Genomic DNA, 12,372 nt, shown 5'->3' on the forward strand with positions numbered 1-12,372 from the left:
CCAATCTCAAGTACATCAAGTGAAGTTGAATCAGAAATGGGTGAAGAAATCCACAACTGTTTAGGGATTTGGAAATCCGGGTTCCTATGTTCTTCAAGGTGGAATTCGACTCCCACCACCACTACAAATTTCAGCATTCACCCTCAGTATACTCGGATGGTGAAAGCAGAGCAGTTTTGTGGGGGGTCAGATGAAGATCCTCTAGACCATCTCGACAGGTTTCTTGAGATCTGTGCCATGATAACACAATGATGTCTCTCCTGACTACATCAAGATGCACTTGTTCCGGTCCTCTCTTACCGGAAAAGCAAAGTCATGGCTCAAGAGCTTGCCTGCTAATTCCCTCACTACATGGGAAGAAGTCACAATGGCCTTCTTGAAGAAATACTTCCCGGAGTGGAAGACTGCGGACATAAGGAGGAAGATCTCCTCATTTGAGCAAGAGAACGATGAGACACTTGCCGAAGCTTGGGAGCGGTTCAAGGAGATGATCCGTTCATGCCCACACCATGAGTTCAACAAGAATCTACTCATGCGATTTTCTATGATGGTCTTGATCCGATTTCGCGGCCAACCTTGATGCTGGAGCGGGAGGTCAACTATCTAAGATCCCGCAAGAACAACTTGAGTCCACAATTGAGGAAGTATCAAGAACTACTCATGGGGTGGAAGACGAAGAGGTGCTCAACCTAAGAAGAGCGGAAAGTTTGAAATTGACCCCATGGATCAAATTCAAGCAAGATGGACCAACTCGACAAGAAGCTCTCCAAGATCAATCTTGCCTCGTCTACTCCTTCACAGGTAAACTCCTTTTCTTGTGATATTTGTGGTGGTACTAACCATGATACTTCTTATTGTGGAGGTACCCATTCGGAGCATGTGGCGGCAATTAATTCAAGAGGAGATGGATATCAAGGAAACCAAGGGTATAGGAACAATCAACAAGGAGGTTGGAGACAACCTCAACAAAACTACACCCAAGGATTCAACCAACCTCAACAAGGATGGAATCAACCTCAACAAGGGTACAACCAAGCTCACAACCAAGGGTTTGCGCAAGGGTATAACCAAAACCAAAACTATAACCAAGGTGGTTCCTCCTCACAAGGGTCCAACACATACCAAGCTCCACATCAAAGGACCAACAACCCAAAACCTCCCTCCAATCTTCCATTCCCCAAACAAAATCCCGAACCTACACCATCTTCCGATCCAACCTCTCTCCAAATTCTCCAACAACTCCAATCCATGAACCAAATTCTCCAAAACCATGAGCAAAGGTTTCAAGAGCTACAAGCCCACAACAAAATGCTTGAAACCCAAATTGCCCAAGTAGCTGAGAAGAATCCCTCCACCCCCCAAATCAACTTCCAGGCCAACCCATCCTAACCCAACCTCCATCAAGCCAAAGCCATTCATTTGAGGTCGGGAACAAGTTATGCGGGTCCTAAGATGCCGAATGGGGAGTTAGAGAAGGATGGAGAAGCTGAGGTTGTTGAGAAGGAGGATGGAGCTGAGGAAACTGAGAAAGAGGAAGTTGAGGAGAAAGATGAGTCACATGTTCAAGTTGGTGACAAAACACATTGCCATCACCTCCACCAACCAAATCCTATGTGCCTCCGGTTCCCTATCCTCATAGGTTGGTAGAGAGAAAGTTGAGTGACAAGTTCACTAAATTTCTAAATGTGATGAAGAGCCTGCAAATCAACATCCCATTCCTTGAGGCTATGTCTCAAATGCCAGCTTATGCTAAGTTCTTGAAAGAGATCCTCTCCAATAAGCGAAAACTTGAAGATGAGCTTATCTCCCTACCTTACCAAGTGAGTGCTCTTGTGCAACGAACTATCCCAAGAAGCAAAGAGATCCCGGGAGTTTCACCTTGCCGGTGAAGATAGGTGACTTAGAGCCTAAGGGTGCACTGGCCGATCTGGGAGCAAGTGTCAATTTGATCCCCTTTCTATTGCAAAGCACCTAAATTTCCTCTTCATCCTACGCGCAAAACGATTCAATTGGCGGACCGCACTGTGAGAGTCCCTTGTGGTGAGTTGGAGGATATACCGATTCAAGTTGGGCATGTGTTTGTACCATGCGACTTTGTGGTGATGGATATGGAGGAAGATCCTGAGACTCCTCTTATTCTGGGAAGAGAAGCTCTAAAGACTTTGGGTGCCGTGATAAACTGCAAAAACGACACAATCACGGTTGAGGTAGCTAATGAGCGGGTGGTGTTTGAGTTCTCTAAGACACTGAAGAGACCTATGATGGAGTTTGCCGGGTAAGCCTAGTGGAAGATGAGGTAGAGGACCCATGAGTGTGGATGATTCTGGGGACGATTGTATGCTGACTTTACCGACCCCTTAGCTTGGACATGGAAGAGGAAACGCAAGATGAGGCGTTTGAGGTTCTAGCTCATCATCCACTGATAAAGAGGAGTGTTCTAAGCCTCCTCCCAAGGTAGAGTTCAAACCCCTTCCCTCCTCTCTTAGATATGTTTTTCTTGATGATGCATGTACTTATCCTGTTATTGTCAATTCGAGTCTTGATGACATTTCTATATCAAACTGATTGGAATTTTGAAAAATATAAAGATGTCATTGGGTATTCGATTGATGACCTTAAGGGGATAAGCCCTTCTCTTGCTATGCATCGTATCCATCTCATCGATAGTAATGCCTCCTCCATCGAGCATCAGAGAAGGCTCAATCCCAACCTCAAAGAGGTTGTGAAAAAGGAGATCTTGAAACTACGTGACGGGGAATCATCTATGCTATCTCAGATAGCAAGTGGGTGAGCCCGATTCACGTGGTTCCAAAAAAAGGAGGCATGACTATAGTTGAGAATGAGAAAGGAGAAACAATCTCAACTAGGACTGTCACTGGGTGGAGAGTCTGTATTGATTACAGAAAACTGAACAAATCCACCCGGAAAGATCATTTCCCCCTTCCCTTCATTGACCAAATGTTGAGGCTTGCTCGTCATTCACATCTGTTTTCTCGATGGTTATTCCGGATTCTTTCAAATCCCCATTCATCCGGATGACCAAGAGAAAACCACCTTTACTTGTCCGTATGGGACATTTGCATATCGAAGGATGCCCTTTGGTTTGTGTAATGCCCCATCCACTTTTCAGAGGTGTATGACAGCAATCTTCTCTGACATGCTAGAAGATTCCATTGAAGTCTTCATGGACGACTTTAGTGTGTGTGGTTCGTCTTTTGACACATGTCTGGTTAATCTTGAATGTGTGTTAAAAAGGTGTCAAGAGACGAACCTTGTACTGAATTGGGAGAAGTGTCACTTTATGGTCGAGGAAGGCATTGTACTTGGGCATAAAGTGTCGAAAAAGGGTATTGAGGTAGATCCGGCAAAGGTTTCGGTTATTGAGAAGCTTCCGCCACCGAACTCGGTGACGGGAGTTCGCGCTTTCCTTGGACATGCTGGTTTTTACCACGTTTCATCAAGGATTTCTCTCAAATAGCCAAACCATTGACGAATCTACTTCAGAAAGATGTTGATTTTGAGTTTGATGAGTCTTGTACTAAGGCTTTTGAAACTCTTAAGAAAGCCCTTACTTCTGCCCCCATTGTGCAAGCTCCGGATTGGAGCTTGCCTTTTGAACTAATGTGCGATGCTAGTGACTTTTCAGTGGGAGTTGTTCTTGGGCAACGCAAGGAAGGGAGGCTACATGTGATAGCCTATGCAAGTAGGACTCTGGATGATGCTCAACGGAACTATGCAACTACGGAGAAGGAAATGTTGGCCGTGGTATTGCTTTTGACAAGTTCCGTTCCTACTTGACATGTAATAAGGCGGTGGTGTATACGGATCATTCTGCGGTCCGGTATTTGATGAGTAAGAAGGATGCAAGCCTAGGCTCATTAGGTGGGTGTTGCTTCTTCAGGAGTTTGATTTTGAGATGAAAGAGAAGAAGGGGACGGAGAATGTGGTAGCTGACCACTTTCTCGCCTCCCCTTGACAATCTGGAGGAGATTCCTATCGAGGAGATTTGAGAGAAGAAGCCTTGTTCGCCATTCTGAACAATGAGGTTCCATGGTTCGCTGATTATGCAAATTATTTGGCTTGTGGGATTGAACCTCATGGTTTTACTTCCCAACAAAGGAAGCGGTTCTTTAAAGAAGTTTCGAGGTTCTACTGGGATGACCCGCTCCTTTTTAAGAAGTGTGCTGATGGAGTGTTTAGGAGGTGTGTTCCTAATCATGAGATGGCCTCGGTTTTGCATCATTGCCATACTTTGGCATGTGGAGGACACGGTGGAGCAAGCAAAACTGTTGCTAAGGTGCTCCAATGTGGTATGTTCTGGCCAACATTGCAAAAGGATGCCCGAACATTTGTGGTGGCTTGTGATAGATGTCAAGGAGTGGTGGCATCACAAAGCGACACGAGATGCCTCAACAGAACATTCTTGAGGTTGAGCCGTTTGATGTCTGGGGAGTCGACTTTATGGGCCATTCGTTCCTTCCTGTGGGAATGTATAATTCTTGTTGCGGTCGACTACGTGACCAAATGGGTGGAAGCCATTGCCTCTCCCACCAATGACCATAAGGTAGTCACCAAGCTTTGAAGAAGATCATCTTCCCTCGATTTGGGGTGCCCCGTGTTTGATCAGTGATGGCGGTTCACACTTCGCCAAAAAGTAATTAGAAGCTCTATTGAAGAAATACGGGGTGAATCACAAAGTAGGTCTTCCTTATCACCCCAAACCCAAGGCCAAGTTGAAGTCTCGAATCGCGAAGTTAAAAATGTCCTTAGAGAGTGGTGAATAGGACACGGAAAGGATTGGTCTTTGAAGCTTGATGAGCCTTTTGGGCCTTCGCACGGCTTTCAAGACGCCCATAGGCACCACTCCCTATCGCCTTGTGTATGGCAAAGCATGCCATTTGCCGGTTGAACTAGAGCACAAGGCTTGGTGGGCAATTAAGGAGCTCAACATGGATCTTCACTTGGCGGGAGAAGCTCGAAAGGAGAGGCTAGTCGAGCTGGAAGAACTTGTTTGACGCTATGAGAATTCTAGACTATACAAAGAGCAAACGAAGAAATGGCACGATCACCGGATTCAACAACGAGATTCCGGGTTGGGGACAAGGTCTTGTTGTTCAACTCAAGACTAAAGCTTTTTCCCCGGAAAGTTAAAGTCCAAGTGGTCGGGTCCTTTCTCTGTGTTGAAGACTACTCCATACGGGCTTATATGAGTTATGGGTGAGAAGGTCCATTTTGGGTAAACGGTCAAAGGTTAAGTCTATCCATGATTCCATGCCGTGGTTCCATTGGTTGCTTGATTCTTCGCTACCTGAGCGACTCTTATGATGGACGTATCCTTTTTAGTCAAGCTTAATGACTTAAAACAAGCGCTACACGGGAGGCAACCCGTTTTCTTTTTCTTTCATTTCTTTTATTTTTCCTTGTTTGTTAGTTAACTTTTGATTTATCAGTTAGCCATGAGAGGTACATTGGAACATCTGAATTTTTATGAGAAGTTGAGTGAATTGAGTGTTTTGGAAAAGAAATATGTACAAATCAGACGGGTTAGGTGCTCCCGCACCTGTTCAATGTGCGCCCGCACATGAAAAAATTTTCGAAAAAAATTTTGGTGCGCCCGCACCTAGACAAGGTGCGCCCGCACCAGATTTTGAACACGATTTTCAGAAAAAACAGAAGACTTTGGTGCCCCGCACCTTGTCCATGTGCGCCCGCACCTTATAAAAAAATTTTCGAAAAAAAACAGGTGCGCCCGCACCCACACAAGGTGCGCCCGCACCACTTCTGTCGACTGATTTTGGAAAAAAACAGACGACTTTGGTGCGCCCGCACCTCGACGTGGTGCTCCCGCACCAAAGCCTACGAATTTTTTTGAGAAAAAAACAGAAGGGTTTGGTGCGCCCGCACCTCCTATTGGTGCGCCCGCACCAAACGTTTTTTTTGAAAAAAATTTCGGTTGGTGCGCCCGCACCAGGGAGAGGTGCGCCCGCACCAAACCGTGGGCGAAAAAAGGCACGCTTATCATTTTCGGGCCTCATCCTTCTTCCTCCATCATATTTCGAACACACTCACTCTCACTCACTTTCTCTCTCTTCCTCCTCTCTAGATCCGGCACTTTACACCTTTTCCGGCGACTTTCAAGGCAAATCTCACCAAAATCTTCATCACCATCTTCTCTACAACATTCAAAGCACAAAAATTGGGGGTTTTGCAAGGATTTGATTTCTAGGGTTTCAAAATTGGGGATTTTCATCTCCATGTTGGTAACTCCCTTCTAATCTTTGCTTTTTCATCAATAATCTACTAAATTGGACTTCTAGTGTGTTTTCTTTTAGATTGCATGCTTGTTTTCCTAATTTCTTTGATTGTTCATGAACTTTGTCATATTTGTGTTTGGTGATGTGGTGAACATATGCAATTTTTGTGGTTTGTGATAAATTCATAATATTCTACTTTTGAGAACTACATTGCAAAATTTAGGTGTTGTTATTTGTGCATAATTGTGGGGTTTGGTGAAATTGGCTTGAAAGTCTCTTTGAGTGGTGAAACTCTTGATTGCTAGCAACTTTGTTGCTACTAATTGTGGATGGCTAGCTGGTAGATCTTAGGTTAGTTTTTATTTTTCTTTTTTGTGTGTTTTCCTTTTGTGTGTTGATTTTTCTTTTTGTGTGTTTGTTTTTTTTTCTTTTGGTGTTTCTTTGTGTAGAGAGTCCGCTTTGTGGTTGTGTCTTGCAGCAGATCATCACTTCTCCTTCCCTTTTTGCCAAACAAAAATTCTTTATCACCATGGGAAGAAGTAGTGGTGAAGGCTCATCCAGGTCTAAGCGAGCAAAGACGGGTCCTCTTCACAAGGACCTTCGTCTAGCTCGCATCCCCCTCCCCTTTATGCTCTAAAGTTTCCCAACGCCGCTCATAAACAAATTTTCCAACAACTTTCTGAGCGCACGTTTCGTCCCACAAAGTTCTATGACCACACTACCTGCAACTACCTTAACATCGAGTCGATGATAAGGGAGATGGCAGTAATGTCGGGTTATCGGACTTCCTTGATATTCATGAACCTACTTACGATCAACTCACTCTCAATTCTTGAGTACGTTGAACGTAAGTAATGTGACAGGTGCTCTAACTATTCAATTTCGATGTTTAATCAAGCTAGAGCACTGTCTTTTGACGAATTTGTGAGGCGTTTGGGATGGACCCTCGAGCTCCCTGCGATGCCCCTTTGGGCATCATCTGGCAGGGATACAATGAGCAAGAGTGGTGGGCAAAGATCACCAAGGTACGACTTCGTTTCGACGAACTCGTCCAAAGCGTCGGAGATCATCCACCTTGCTCTCCGATACTTCCATAGGATGTTGGTTTACACCATCTTTCCTAAACAGGAAGTCGGGCAGTTGCGGAAGGACGAGCTGCTGGTTCTCTGGTTGGCCACTGACGGGGCCCACCATAGAGCCCGCATTAACTTTGCTGCTCTCCTCCTCAACCGACTGCAGGAAATTCGGGGGGCACAACGGTGACTGGGGAGATCCTTTGTGGTGGCATGGTCACCCGGCTAGCATCCTACCTTGACTTGACCGATGACCTGGCTCGCTTGGAAGCCAGCATGCCTACTGTTGGTCAGTCCAACAGATTGGATGGTGCCAGCCTGCAGCAGATGAAATTTCTGCGCAATTATAAAAAGGAAAACTGCATCTGGCTTGTGGGGGGGCGACCTTACTGTTATATAGGGCCCGACTTCGTTTGGGACCTCCCAGCTAACGTTGAAAACCGTTGGCGGTTCCCCCTGCCCATGACATCCCACGGGCTATCCCTGAGCCCAATCTTACGGAGCGCATTCCACGCGCTCCGAGGCCCGACCACCGCATTCCTGAGAGTGAGGTGGCCGAAGCTTCCTCCTCTCAATCCTTCGACATGGGCTTTGTCATGACAGCCATAGCCCAGATGCAGGCTTCTCAGGAGGCCAATCACCGTGCGGTTACGGCTACTCTTGCCGGTATCCGCACCAACCTTGACCATGTGTCTAGGGTGGCTTGGCGCACTCACCTCGCCAATGTCCACTCCGGACATGAGCCTCCCTTCCCTAACCATCCCCACTATCCTCCTTCTTTCGACCCTCGAGAAGGGCCGTTTGAGGAGCCTTCTTCCGTCCTTACCCCCACTACCCATCCTACTATCCGATGGGTACTCTGGTGGGTATTTCCCTCCTTACCCCCCTCCCGATGGGGGAATGGTGGGAACTATTAGGAGCTTTTCTAACCCCCCTCCCTCTCCCTCCTTTTGCAACTCCGAGCGCGGAGTTTTGCTTAAGCTTGGGGGACTTGCTTGTATGTCTATATCTTAGGAGTTTGGGGTCATAGATGGTTAGAAGTTAGGGGTCTCATTGGTTTTCGGTTGTATTGGTGATTTTCCTGTCTGTGGTTTGACATCCCCACCCCTGCTGACTTCTCTTCACCTGTACAGCTTTGCTTTGGTAGTTTTGTTTTGCTTGCTTTGCATTTTTATATATAAAAAAAAAAAAAAAACATTTTCCTCTTTATTCTTTTCTCTTTTTTCTGCATTTAGGATAGCTTGGTTGCATGCATGATTTGTGGCTAAAGAGTTCATGACTTGATTGGAAGACCTTCCTTATATTAGACTTGATGATTTTGGAAGCCCTGTTGTGACTTTAGGCGTCCCTTGAAACCGATAACTTTTGGTAGAGTCTCTTTGAAATTAGGCGAGTTGGATGAATGGATTGCCTTGCCCCTTGTGCGATGAATCCCGAAGGAGGGCCAAGAACCTCGTAAGACTCACTCACAACCCTCACCATTGATCGCCTAACTTGTGACTTGCATTTTAGCTCCCCAAGATTACATAAGACGAGCCTCTAGGAGAATGATTTAGGGCGTTTCTTTTGCTAGTAATAGGAGCTACAAAGCCAAAAGCTTGAATACCTGCATAATATTCGCTTCTCAACCCATCTGAGCCTTTCTATCCTATTTTTGCTTAACCCACATAATGAGTCATGGCCAAACTTTCCCCAAAGTGGAGTACATGTGTATTTTGTTGAGTTAAGTGGTTTTGATATTAAGTCTTGGTTGAAAGAGAGTTAATGTGCTTGTATGATAGCAAAAGTTGAAAAATTTTGTGAAAAAGAAAGACAAAAGAAATAAAAGAAAGAAAGTTCTTATTGTTTGATTTGGTTTATTATTGAAAATGAAAAGAAAGAAAGATCAAATTGATGAGAAAAATGAAAAAGTTCACAAAGTGAAAAAGAAACAAGTGAAATTCAAGGCTATGTGTGAGAGTTCTTTAATTGAGAATAGTGTTAGGACTAGCTTGGGGAGTATTTACCCCTAGTTTGTACTCCACTTACCCTTTTTGCACCACATTCCTAGAATATAATCCACACCCCTAACCTAGCCCCGTTACAACCTTAACAAAGTCCCTTTTGACTTCTAGATTGGACTTGATCTATTTAGTAGTGGCGGGTGAGATTTTGTGCAAGTCATGATGAGGGTCATCAAAACATGGTAGAGGCGAGCAATTATGGTTGAGCATCCCTAGGGAGGAGTCAAACTTGGGTCTTGGAAGTGGAGAAGAGTGAGAAATCATTCTTGGAAAGCTTTCTTTCAAAAAGACTCGGTTGATCGGTGGATTGAGACCTTAGAGTCACTCTTGTGCTTCCTAATCATCTTCCCTCTTGTGTTTGGTTGGTCTCCTAAATCTTGATATGAACTCATTTAGCTTGCATGTCATGTTGTAACCTTGCATTTAGAGCATATAGGTTAGTTTGTTGCATGTTTCCCTTTTCTTTTATTCTCCTTTTTTTTTCTTTCCTTCACTCTCATTCTTGGTTTACTTGAGGACAAGCAAAACGCTAAGCTTGGGGAGTTTGATAAGTGCTTTCTAACGCACTTTATGACTTCTTTTGGCTTGTTTTAGCTCCCTTTTCCTCCTTTTCTTCCTTCTTTCTCCTCACTTTTCCCTTCTATTTCATTCACTTGATCATACTTGGTCATAGTGACATTTTGCTAGATTTTCGATCTATTTTGATCGAATTTCTAGCACATATGCTTTCACCATGTTTGTTCGTGTTTCTATTGCAGGTATTGCCCTTTTCGGGGCCAGAAATGCGAGACATGGCACAAGGGAACGAGCTAGAGGCTGAAGAGTAGCCTGAGGTGCGCTTGGTATGCCCCGCACACGATGGTGCGCCGCACAAGCTATGGTGCGCCCGCACCATCGACCAATTTGGAGCACAAAACAGACTACATTGGTGCCCCCCACCAAAGCATAAGGTGCGCCCGCACCTATGTCTGGTGCGCCCGCACATTCTGACGAAGTAATTCAGGCTGAGGCAGGAGACTTAGGTGCGCCCGCACCTTCATCTGGTGCGCCCGCACCTTCATCTAGTGCGCCTGCATTCATTGACGAGAGATTTCCACCTTGAGGCAGAAGACTCAGGTGCGCCCGCACCTGAGAAGGTTGCGCCCGCACCTCTTTTGGTGCGCCCGCACCTCACGATCCGGACAAAAAAAATTAAACCCTCTTTTCGAGAGGAGTTTTAGACTTACGCTTCATTCTATCTTTCAAATAATATTTGAGGGTTTTGTATTAGAGAGAAAACACTTTAGTTTCCATTGATAATTGAGATTAGTGATCATAGTTTGTGATTCGATTTACATTCAAGGTACTTTTCATTCACTTCAATTCAAAGTTTTAGTTTTTATTTCATTCTCTTGGTGTTGTTTATGTTCTCATTATTTAAGATCTTCATTCTCTTAGTTATGAATTGCGATTTTCATTAGTTTAATCATTACTTAATCATGTTTAACCTTGGATTAGTCATAGATTTTATGTTTTATTGCTTAAACTCCATGATTAGTGAGTAGTTTCATATCTAGGGTTAGGGTGAAAGTATGAATTAGGGTTTTAAATATGTTGTTGATGTGATTGTGATGAATGGAGAAGTTTATGCATTGATCTTGGTGTTTTGAGACCTTAGGATAGATATTGATCACATTTATAATTTGGTATTTTGATTTCAAATGTTCTTAAACGGATTTTGAACTCTTTTATCATCCCCAAGAATAACTTAATTTCCATACCAAATATTGGATGGAAATTAAGGGATCCTTCATTAGGGTTTTCCAAACTTATCGAATCTCTTAATCAATTAACTAAAAACCATTCGAGAGAGGATTTAGTTGATAGATTAAGTGATTACTCTTGAGGACCAATCGAGAGAGGACTCAAGTATTTTAGAGGAGAACTAAACCTTGCATAATCGTCTTTGTTGCTTCACAATCGCATTAACAATCATCATCCGTTCTTATTCATACTAGAGCCTTAACTCTAGTGTCTTTTATTTGATATTTAAACTCGTATTAGTTGCTTGTTCTTGTTATTAGTTAGTCTTAATTGATACCAAAACTCTTTCAAACCCCCAAAAACTTCTTCAATTAGGCAGTCTAGACTTGTTAGACTTTAACCAATCCCATTTTCCCTGTGGATCGACCCTTGACTTACCCTTACTATTCTCTTCGTAATTGCTTGTTAGGACTTATAAATATTGTTTGGAAAGTGGTTCTTAGTGCCTTAACGACACACTAAAAATCTCTTATCAACATTCCAGGTCTGTAGATGATGCATCGTGGGTTCGAGTTTCGTGGAGAGCTTGTGCTTAGTTTTTAATACTTTTATAGTTTGATTTTAATTATGGTTTGAATAGTTGAATTTTGAGTTGGTTGACTTTGGTTTAGTTTTGGAGTTGATTTATGATTGACTAAGTTATTAAGTTTCCAAAGTTATTATTTGTTTTCGCTGCAAAATTCTAGATAAGCCGATACGTTATCATACGAGCGATAATGCTTTGATGATTCTCTAATTTTTTTATGAAAAATGTATTCTGGAAAATAGACAATTGTCGAGGTGTTACATGCAGGCCCGTGGACAAAATTTGGAAATTCTAGGCTCGATACGCCAACCACTTACGGGCCAAGCTCGTTAACAGGCCCGACACTGCCCATGCCTAGGTTTAATCATAATATTTAGACTTTCTTTGTAAGAATGTGAATTTTTCACGAGAAAATGAGTCACCACTTATAAAAGATATATATAGCGCCAAAAAAAAAGAGTGTGTCTTATGTAACATGTTACATCATAACTTGTTATGTAACAAAACCCCGCATATACGTAATATTAGATAATGACACAAACTACAACAAAAATGACATGGACTACACAAATAATGACATATTGTCACAATGTCACATAATAATTTATTTAGTCATTTATTTCATGTCATTTAAGTTATGTTTTGTTGTCATATTGTCATCTATTTAATGCCATTATTTGAGTTCTGTTTTCATCACTTGATGTCATATTGTT

At 43.3% G+C, this 12,372-nt stretch overlaps 1 non-coding gene across 1 annotated transcript; it reads right to left on the reverse strand.

The window, feature by feature from the left end:
• Positions 1-409: 409 nt before the first annotated feature.
• On the reverse strand, positions 410-516 carry LOC125492183 (small nucleolar RNA R71). The gene has a single exon (XR_007268627.2). It is a non-coding gene; the product is annotated as a small nucleolar RNA R71 (small nucleolar RNA).
• Positions 517-12,372: the final 11,856 nt, after the last annotated feature.

This window comes from Beta vulgaris, chromosome 7 (assembly GCF_026745355.1).
Source record: "Beta vulgaris subsp. vulgaris cultivar EL10 chromosome 7, EL10.2, whole genome shotgun sequence".
NCBI classification, from domain to species: Eukaryota; Viridiplantae; Streptophyta; class Magnoliopsida; order Caryophyllales; family Amaranthaceae; genus Beta; species Beta vulgaris.